General features: G+C 35.4%; 1 protein-coding gene across 1 annotated transcript in view; it reads left to right on the top strand.

The window, feature by feature from the left end:
• The window catches only part of thrab (thyroid hormone receptor alpha b), a 628197-nt gene that overhangs the window by 75684 nt on the left and 540779 nt on the right, over positions 1–11734 (top strand). The gene's annotated exons all lie outside the window — the stretch shown is intronic.

Below are 11734 nucleotides of genomic sequence, written 5' to 3'. Positions count from 1 at the left end.
TTATAAAAAGATGATTCGACATTAATTTATTTGACCTCTACCTGTAAATCAGTGTTCCTCAACGTTTTTAATGATATTGGGGCCCTGAAAGAAATATATAGTACTTAATAACAATGTGCTGTAATAGCAAAGAAATTAAAGGCAAATTTAAACTAATAGAGGCAGTATATTAAAATAATTTCCTAACATAATTATAATCAAAAATATTTAATAAAAGAATTACTATTAAATAATTCTGGTGTTTACACTTTTACAGATTCTCTAATCTTTAATACGCTATTTTTCCCCCGATTTTATATATATGTGTGTGTGTGTGTGTGTGTGTGTGTGTTTTCTCATGATTTGAAAACACTTTTGCAATTCAAATTCTCTATAATAAGGCCCTTTTTGAGGTTTGGGGGCACCTAGTGGGCCCTAACCCTCTGGTTGAGAACCACTCTACATCTTAAGTTCAAATGACCAAAAACAGAGTGAATTGCACAATTCCCAGTTGTAAATCTCCACGTAAAAAAATGTAAGGTAGACACACACCTAGACATAACAATGGAACAATACAAAACAGAACAAAGTAATGAAATAAAGGTTATCTTTTATTATACAGTTACACCTGTTAGTTGCTTGGCATGCATATTGCTAGAAGATTAGCCCTTTATTAGTGCTAATTAAGCACATATTAATACCTCATTCTACATGACCTTATTTTACATCCCTAATCTTCCCTAACCTAACAACTACCTCAACTATTAATTTATTGAGGGAAAAGTCATTATTAATAGTAAAAAAGAGTTACCGAAATATGCCATTATAACTCACCTTATTCTGATCATAAAAAAATGAAGAGGTGTATCATAATACAAAGGGCAGGTTCAGTATATCTCATGAAATGCAGACAGCGCTAATTACATAATTATAATTTATTAGGTCAAATGTCACATTTCAGACAAGAGATCTGTCAAAGACAGCAATGAAAGGCTGATTGTCGGCGGAAGGAGTTTTTTTTAAAATTCCCAGTGGTATTTGGTGACAAACTCCAAAACAGAGCGCTGTCTGTTGGTTGGATGCTCGTCTGAGGAAAGAGCTAATTATTGATCCCTGATTTCAAGCAAGGTTTGATTTCGCTGTGAGTCTAGTCACGTCACTGCTTTTTCTATGATACCTAAAACTCTAACTTCTGTCTTCCTGGGGAAAATAGCAGTTAACCGCCTGCGGGATCTGACCTAACATATAACTCTCCCTATAACAATATCTCTGTGTCTAAAGCGAGGGTGTCAAAAATGACCACAGTACGAGCCTTTTAAAGCAGAATGCACAAATAGTGTCAAATCTGTGTCCAACTCCGTCACACCTCTCACTTTCGAGGAGGCCTGCAGAATGGCACTGGCTAGAGAGCTCTACAGATGGCAAAGGCAACTCCGAGGATTTGTTCCTTTCAAAGCGCTGACTACAGCAGAGGCTGTAAATAAGCCTGAATAGATTTATGACCACTCCTGTATGTCTCTGCGAGGTATCAGGGTGGACCATTAGATACAGTTCTGTGGACAGAGATAGGGGATTATGCTGAAGATAGAGATACAGATACAGATAGGGCGAGGGCATGAAAGCATTGGCTGACATGTCTATTCATTATTTAGTCAGAGATTTATGCTACAATTTGCTCGGATGGTGATAGAGAGTGAGAGCCTGTGCTTGATGGAAGTTGAAATTAATTTAGAGTAGTCGATATGCTTTAAATGACACCTATGTGATCAGAAGAGAACAGTGAGGAGGTGTAATGGAATTGATTTCATCTTTACATTAGCCTTAGATAAGACACATTTCAGTGTAGGGATAGTGTTCACTTTTCCGTATGACCTCACAAAACTTTGCAATAGCATAATTGTTTCTAGCATTCATTTATTATTCATATTATGAGGCTAATTGTGTTACATACATTCCAAAGGCATACTTTCATGTATAAAATCACAACTTGTTAATGAATTATGAGATGGATCACAGTACTTTTTATTGTAAGTAAGGCTACCGGTTTAGCTTTTTGTTGAAGACACAGAATCGTCTCTGTTTATAGATATAATTTATGCACATTGACACATTTTGTCTGTTTTTAGAGGACTGAATCTATGAAACTTAGGTAACAAGTTGATGCAGAAAAACAGGTAAAATCTAAAATCTGATACCATATTCAGGTAGAATGACCATATTAATGAAATACATATTTTTGATTAAAGTCAGGTTTTTCAACAAATATTATAACAACAAATTAAAACAATAAATAAAGTAAAATCGTTTTTTTTAAGTCAGCTTGTTTTTAAGAGGCTACACTGGTTAACAAAAAAGTAAATAAAATGTACATGTATTATATATATTAGGAAAAGTAATTAAAACAATAAATAAAATGATATAAAATATAATGGTTTGGGAAACAAGCAGTTCATATATGACCACGGTTGTGACTACGACAGATTTGAGGTGTGAATTAAAACTTGTCCTTAAAGACATACACAATACACGTGTAAATGAAACACCTCGGAATGCGCAGGCTATGAATTCCTGTGCATCTTTAGGCTCGTTTTTTTGGCTAATTCAAATGAATTACAAGAATTTTATTTCTAAACATCGTTAAGCATATTACTTTACATTTCAGATTAATTTGCTGAAATAGTATCCCAGTTAAATTATCTACACTAAACGAACAGTGTCTTACGAAAGCTAGAAATACAGTGATTTTTATGATAGCAGAAGAAGTAAACAGTGTCCTCGTGAAGAGATTGTACTCCATTGCCAGCAGATATGTGGTAACACGCAAGACCAAAATAAGTCAGAGCAGTAACATTATGAAAGATCTGCCTGTCCCTGCACTCTCATATTGCCCCCCGACTCTGTCTCTCTTCTGTCTTCACCTTTTTTATTTATAGCACCGTTTTGCAACTACACCTCTTTGGTCTATATGTTTGTTTAAGCGAGCGTCGAGAAGTGAGAGGTCACATAACCGAAGCATGCAATGTTTATGTCTTGACTGGATGAACCAGAGAAATAAGTTGCGCACTACAGGCCCCATATAACACTATAATTAGATCTGCGCGGATGGTTTTAATGAGTGTGAGGTTTGACAGTGAAGCTTTCTAGCTCAAATGATTTCGTTAGGCTTGTGTTTATTCCAGTGTGTGGGTTTTAATGTGTGTCCCTAAGGATGGCTGGTCAGCACTGATTATAGTAACAACCCCCTTGCCCTGTCCAAATAACAGTCATCTGCGCCACACTGTTTGTTATTTTGCTCAAGTACTATATATATATTCAAGCTGCAAATGACAGCCAAAGATTCTTGGTCTGTCGTCACAGACCAGCATCGCAAAGTGAAGGAACTCAGCTGGATGATTTGAATAAATGGAAGACTTATTCACTCACGAATCTGACTGTACAGCCGAGATTAAGAATATTAGCGTTGCATCTGAGAATTTATTTGCATATCTCATGGTAATTTGAAGGAGAGTTGTTGTCATTAGCACATAAATTAGCAAATCCTACTTGTGAGAACATGATCGCGCACGTCTGCTTAGGTTGGACTGGTAAGAGCTACCTTACCTTCAGCTGATCCTTCTGTTATAGAGTCATATGTATTATTCAATGGAATTATTTGATGTGCCTGTCTGAATATGGCTGCAGATTGTGGGCCACTCACCTTTTTATTTGCCACCACCTGCTATTTTAACCTTGTGATGAGTCAGTAATCACCAATGGTCGGAGGGTTGCTCCCTTGAGCCTACAGCCAGCACTTTCTGAGAATAGGGTACAAAACCGGGCCTGAAACTGAAGAAAAAAAAATGAAGTAATTACAGTAACGGGGGTTACAGATTTATAGTCTTAATTAAACTGTCACTCAATAGGTAATTGCTAGTTTGGGACCAACTAAGTTATGAATAAACTTAGAATATTTGTATAATCATTTGGTCTATTTTTTTATTTATTTATTTGGTCACCAAATGCGAGACACGGATAAATACATATTTTTCTATTTAATAATTATATCTGAAAATTAAAGATAAACGAATGAACATTTATTTAATTAAAACTAAGATATTGGTCACATTTTATTTTAAGGTACAATTCTCTTTTATTTACAACTACAACTTTTTGCCTCAGTAAACTTTCAATATGCTACTTATTGATAGTTAGTTAAGTAGTTGTTAGGTTTAGATATTGGGTATAGAATCAGGGATGTAGAACATGGTTGAATTTGAGAGTTTGCCAGAACCTTAATACATAATTGTTGGAAGCAGTTGAGAATGTGAAGAAGACCTACGAAAAATGATAAAGCCAAAATTCATAATTAAGGCAGAGATACTGACATGTTGTTATTGTTAACTAAATGTTTTAATTAAAAAGTAGTTTTCATTATTTGAATCAAATGTCCTAAATTAATTGACAAATATACTATACCTTTACCTAAAATTTATGTATATAAAGTAAATGCAAATTTAAAACATGAATAAATACTACACTCGTACATAAATAAAATAACACAAACCATTATTCACATGGATTAATGTTAGTCTCTCTGTTCTTCTGTCATCTCCTCATTCCTAGAAGTCTATTGCGAAATAATTTATTTAAAAATGTGTGGTGTGTAATAATCATCAGAACAATTTCGTGTCTGACTCCCCTCATAATTATTTGGGTAGGCTTTAAATGTGCAATTGTATTAATGTATAGCCATCACAATTAGCTGTATGAACTCAAAGTTTCACCCAAACTTTTCAAAAGGCGAACTTTCTCTCTGCTGTCTTGACTGTTTCCTTCTCTCCACAATCGTACCACTCACCGCTCCCCTACATGGCAATTACGTGAGTGCTGACTCGGCAGGTTATCTTCTAGCAGTTATAAGTTAGTAGACACTTGGCTGTGGCAGGTAGCAGCGCTTGCTAAGACCTTTATTACCAGGGCTGTCTCCCTGCAAAATGTCACCATGGTGTATTGTTAGGAGGCAAGATTCAAACACCTGCATAAACATGAGGTTACAGAGCGTTGGCAGAGTTGTTGTGCCTGAGCTAGGCCAAGAAAGCTGTCAGGTCATGGTGACTTAACTCATAGTTAAGTTATTTAGTACATCGCCACATGAAGTACATCACCGTGTGGGAGACAAAGAAACAGTGAAATACTCACAACCTCAGCGAGCAGCTGCCGTACGCTAAAACGGCTTTGCTCGGCAAATCTTGATGACTTTTTCCCTTGCTTTAGCATTATTTTTAGCATATTTCGCAGCACATACTTTCTCATTTCATAAAAAGATTCTGCTAAATGATAGCCGTGCATTTATTTAGCTCTCTGTACACAGCGAGTCTGTTATTAGCATTGTTTAAATGGGTGTGAAATGTCTTGCTTGAGAGAAGCTAGGCGTTTTGAGGTTCTAAACGGGATCCTAATAGTCTCGCACGTATTTAAGTGGTTTTGTGCGTTTGCCAATTACCGGCTTAAAAATAGTTTCTTGTAGAAGTCTGAAGACAAAATGCTAATTCTGGCACTGCGAGGCCTGGAAGGCTAACGTGAGTGTCGTATCTGTTATCAGTATCACAAAGAGACGGCGTGTGAAGGGCCTAAAACTCAGAGCATGTTGAAAGCACAATGAAAGTAGTATGGAAATGCCGGCATGTTATGCTTTGCTATAATGGGCAGGTCCTGTCTGTCATGACATGGAGAACTGAGCTGGGTTTGGTGAAGGTTGAGCTTTCCTTCAGTGTAACGCAGACTGACCTCTCTGATGTAGTTTGAGGGACTTTCCCTGAGGGTAAACAGGAGCATTGCTAGTCTCCAACAGAACAAAAGCTTTATTGAAGAGCGATTGTGATTCTGTGTCCTCACGTTGCCTTATCAAGTGTCACGAGAAACCTAATGTCACGTTGTGTTCTTTTGCTTTGTCGCGGCTGACATAAGGGTTTAAAGGGATAGTTCACTTTGAAACTAAAATTTGAAGTTTATCAATTTACCCCAAGGGTATCTAAGAGGGTCTTTTCTATTCTAAGGGGTATTCTAAGGGGTCTTTTTTCTCCATTAGATCCAATTTTGAGACTTTAAGTCAAACCGTTGTAGTCTGTCAGTCATATAATGGTCGGTATTGGGAACATTCTCCATGAGAGGGGAAAAAGCATGCACAGAGAAATCCGAATTAAACCATACCCCATCGTAACAATACATTGATGGCCTTAGCCACGAAACAAGCGGTTTGTGTGAGAAAATGAACAGTATTTATTTCGTTTTTTACCTCTTGTAAATTTTGGTTTCAAAGTGAACTTTCCTTTAAAAGGTTGAAAAGTTTATTTAAAAGTTCTGTATTTTAAATATTAAATATAATATTACATAAATATGAAATCTAACATTACATAAATATAAAATAGAAATAAAAAGCACCATCCTAAAAATGGATTTGTCAAAACATTGTATGTATAGCTGGCATAATCAATTTCTTTAAGGAGAGACACTGCAGGTGAATACAGTCAAAAAAATTAGTTATTACCTATTAGTTGCTTATTAGCTTGTGTATTACTAGAATATTAGCCATTTAATAATTAAGCACATATTAATGACTTATTCTATATCCCTAATTCTACCCAATTCCTAAACGTAACAACTACCTTACTAACTATTAATAGACAGCGAATTAATAATTTCTTGAGGGAAAAGTCGTTAATAGTTGTTAATATGTTACCTAGTTAAGTGTTACCTATGCTAAAGTGATACCAAAATGAACCAATAGTTATCACCTTACTTACCTAGTTGACTGATAGGTTTTCTAAAATAATATTATGAGGCATTATTAATATTTTTTTTTATTTAAACAAATAAATAGAATATAAAAAGAATAGTGAAGTTAATGTTAGAATTTTGTTTGTTTGTTTTTTTAGTAAAGTTAGTAAAATAGGAGTGCTAGTCTAAAAGTTTTTTTATATATATAGAATAGAGTAGAGTAGAGAGTAGAGAGTTCTAGAGTTAGAGAGTTAAACTGAGGTGGTTTTGTAGGCAAACATCAATGCTTCGAATTGTATTCAGCTATTGGTAGCCAGTGTAAATTGATAAACAGAGGTGTGATGTGCATTCTTTATGGCTCATATAATTTTTTATCTTGCTCCTATGTTCTGGATTAATTGTAAAACTTTGAGAGAACTGGCTGGAAGGCCTGCCACGAGAGAATAGTCCAGCCTGGACAGAACAAGAGCTTGAAGTTGTGAAGCATGTTCCGAAAGAAAGGTATAAAAACAAACTGACATTTTATGCACACTGATGCTGGATAAAATGCAAATAGTTTCAAATTAAGCCAAATCAAAGTCACTGCGTGTCTAAAAAGGTGACGAGACATGGGACAACTCTTTGAGCAATGTTGCTGGCCAACTGATGACCATTTTCAAAAAGTGCTCCAGCGGAAAAGAAGCCGCATGTATCTTAAGTTCAGTGATTTACTCCAGAATGATTCAGTGTTCTGAACAAACCGACTGAGTGAATGATTTGGTAACACTTTACTATGAGTTGTCATTAGTTAACCTCAGTTAATGTATTATTTAACATTAACAAACAATGTTAATTTTTAGTTAGTTAGCTACTTAGTTAACTTGTGCATTAAGTATTGTTAACAAACAAAACTTGTGTCTTTAATAATGCATTAGTAAATTCTGAATGTAACATTAACTAAGATTACTAAATTCTTCAACCCTAGTTCATATTCACTTATGCAGTTAACTAATGTTAACTAATGAACCTTATTGAAAAGTATTATCGATGATTTAATGACTCAAAAGAGAAAAATGCTGAAAAGTCACTGAAAGAATTCCCCTTCAAAACAGTCTGTCTGAGTTTTTGAAATAATGAAACGTGAGGTTTTGATATTAAGTGTATCTTATAATAATACTGTCTTATTTGGTTCACAAAAAGAAGTACAGCCTTTTTGTGAGAACTCCCTCTGTTTCTACAAAAAAAAGTAGTCTGCCTAAGCAGCAAACAGGAAAAACAAAAACACAATGCCCTCCATTCTTCATTTCAACTCATACACCTAATGAAACCTAATATTCTCCAGCTTCTGTAGAGCACATGGAACAAAGGAAAGGAGCAATTTGCCTCATACCTGTGTATGTGAATTAAGCCCCTTCCCTTGTCAATGAAAGGACAATGCAAATTGTTAAGAGCAAAAAGGTCACGCTGTCTGCAGCAGCAATCTGAGAGCGGAATTTTCCAGGAGAAATCCAATTAGAACATTACCTCATGTGGCAGCCGGGGGGAAAAAAAATGGTCCAACATCTCCACCTTTGTTCAACAAGACCTTTAACTTTAGTCTAGCATGTTGCTGCAGCACCTCCTGTGCTCTTCACCTGCAGAGGTGTGCTTTGTCAGGGGGTCAGGGTATATCAAACATCCAATTAGAGCGTTGTAACAGATACCCGCACACACATACAAGCATTGGTCTCTTCTCATTACACGTCGGAGCTGAACCTCTGTCTGTTAGTGCCGGCCCTGCAGGCTCACTTTCCCCTTACAATATTAGATCAGCCCTCAGAGAATGCAGCATGGGTCCTTCAATGCGTTCGCAGGCAAATGCCATGGAGCTCATTTCAGAGAAATATATGTAAGATGAAAACACAGAATAATGGCTTCCAGCATACATTTTCGTTTTCCACACCTCCATAAAATGCATTTTGTGTGAATGTACTTGTAAAAAGCTAATAAATATTATATTAAAGGTTGGTGTGCATTTTAGGGCTAGTTTTGAGTAATGACATCATTACTAATAAACTACTAAAATTAGACACAAAATGTCTATTAAAATTGTGTTTAAAGGATTTTTTTTATCTAACAGAATAGTTTTATTTTTGTTCTGTGAAAAACAAATTAAAATATACTTGTTTTTGCTACTTTTCACAGCCTTTTTTGGATAGATTTTATAGGTTCAATCTATCATCATTTTAAAAATATTATTTATTTCTTTTGTTTCAATTAAATTCTTCAAATGGCTTAAATTATTTAAATGATAAATCTTAGAATCTATGAATCTTATAAATCTTAATCTGCATCCTATGAGTGAAATAAACATACCATTTAAATATTTTTTAAATATTTTCCTCAGTTGTCGCATCATTTTTACCCTTTTGCTTTATGAAGCTTTTTTCATATTGATATTGATTTATTCATATTGATATTGATTTAAAAACGACACAGCAGTGCCAGTGAAGAGCTTAAAATGAATCATAAAACCAGCATATTATGAAATATTAAAAGAGCAAAATACAGAACAGAATATTTTACTCTGTCATTTCCATTCACATTTGTCAAAACATTCAAATAAATAAATGAAAAAACTAAACACTTAACATTTAACATTTTAGATCAATAAATTTGCTAGCTGAATTTACCCTTAGCAAGAAAAAAGGACATTTATTTATCACAAAAAAGTCCTTTCCACTGACTCATAATCAGTGCAATCTTAACCACTTATTACATGGGATTTTTATTACTTAAAAGAATAAAAACGACAGAATTCTGTCGAAATAACCTAGTTAATGTGTTTTAAGAGAATTTGCACATGACAAGTGCACAGAACCAAAAATGCCCTGAAGAAATGCCCAAGCATTGTTTAAACACACTTTGCCATTCCTGTTAAAAGCATGGCTGTGCACTGTTACACATATTTGTAAAGAATGTGCCTTGGAGATATCTCTGTTGTGCATCCATCAGATATTACATACATTATTTATCTTCACCCTCCTGGTCCCAGGTTGCTTTGAGTCACAAAGACGCTCCCAGCCCTTCTTCACCTGACCTAGTGTAGCTCCCAAACAGTAATTGTCTACATCAATAAAGCTTTCATATTGCATCCAATTCTACCCTTTACACTGTATCACTGGGTGGAGGACATCATAATTTCATTGAAAGGAAAATGGGGCAGAGGCTGAAATAATATCTATATTACTCTCAGAGACGAGGGGGGAAGGGACAGAGCTGTCCAGTTTGCGAGAGCCAATGATTTTTCTTTCTTTCTTTCTTTCTTTATGATCTGGCCTCCCAATTACCTGGCAGTGATCTTGTGTAGAGAGAGGAAATGGATCTATAACTCATTTACACTACTGTCAATGAGGCCACAACGGGCCTCGGTTTCTTAGTAGCCAAGGAAAAGGGGATAGATTACTGTCAAAGATGATGCGCTCGTAATAGGAAATGTCCCTCGTTTGTTTTGATATCATCTTTTGGGTCCCCGAATGACTAATGAAGTCATTTCTATGCTTAGTTTAGTCATAAAGGACCCATGAATGAGATGAGATATACAGAACGTGCAAGCATTAATAAATGTATAAACAAGCAATCCAAAAGTTCTTAATCAAGAAAGGAGAGACAAATCAATAAACAGCCAATTATTACAACCAAAATATCCATCGCTTACCCTGAGAGGTTATTAAAAATCACTGTCAGTAATGTCAGCATTCATTCTCATCTTAATATTAAACAACAGGTTGCTTTTATGAGATTTTAAAGCCTGGGGTGTGTTATTTTGACTGACCTTTGAAGGGATAAGAAGAGACTTGAACATTAACTGCCGGCCACTGATTCCTGCTCTCTCAAACCACTGATGTGTCTCATAAAGCACAGCTTTTGATTAAGACTGCAAGATTTAGACATGAAATTCAAATTGAGATGAGCTTCAAAAGGGGCCACATCAGCAACTGAATTTCAATCTAACAGACTGAGCAGAGGACAGAAAGTTGAGTGGGAAGCTCATCGTGATAAGACGTCTCATTTGAAGGATGTCCAACATGGCTGATAGGTGCTAAATATTCTTATCTGACATATTTCACAATGACTCCTTTCAAACTTCGAAATCTGTGACATGGCTGCAATGTTGTACTGCGAGTTTCACAATGTATCTGCCAAAATGAATCACTGTTTATAGGCTTCGGTTTTGTAATAAGGGTTACACTTTATTTTGAAAGTTTAGACATTATACTAACTTTACGTTACTTTGCAAGAAGATGTAAACTTGTTCTACTAACTCTAACCTAACAGTCTTATCTCTTATGAGTGTTAGATGACATGTAGTTGTAAAGTTATATACAGTAGCTAGAGTTAGTATGTCTAAAGTGGAAATAAAATAAAGGAAATAAGTTTTAGTCTAAATCAGCTGGCAGGATTTATCTAAATTCCAGAGTGATTTTAATTTTATTTTCAAAACAGCAGGATCTTTCGACTAAATTGCATTGATTAAACACACAATAAATGAATAAAAAAGTAAACTTAAATTTAGACCTACCATATCACCTGATACGATTTTTAGACAATCTTACCTTCTTGAGGTTAAGTAATTCTGAAATGCAAAATTGTGCAGAATTCCTGGTGAAATATTGCCAGGGAGGTCTATAATATCTGGAGAAAACGTAATCGTATTTGTAAGCGTTGTCATTCATCTCAATGTAAGTCAGTTGGCACAAGATTCTCTTGAGCTATGGAAGCTGCCATCTTTCCTTATGGGCACTGCACTACAGGAATATTTGTCATGTGACTGATCACATGACAAATTGCTGTAGACAGCGAAATATGTAAGCCCATTTTGCTCTTCTACAAACCCTCGAAAAATGTAAAACTTGCAATTTGTATGTTAAATGTATATGTTACTTAGAATTGTATTCATTTATGTCACCAAGCCAGCAGAGGGAGCCCTGACCTCTGGGTGATCTGCATCCACTCCCTCTGCGGTCAACTTCCTGTTTCT

This window comes from Puntigrus tetrazona, chromosome 12 (genome assembly GCF_018831695.1).
Source record: "Puntigrus tetrazona isolate hp1 chromosome 12, ASM1883169v1, whole genome shotgun sequence".
NCBI lineage: Eukaryota > Metazoa > Chordata > Actinopteri > Cypriniformes > Cyprinidae > Puntigrus > Puntigrus tetrazona.
The sequence above is the reverse complement of the archived record's forward strand: the minus strand, read 5'-3'. Positions and strand labels throughout refer to the sequence as shown.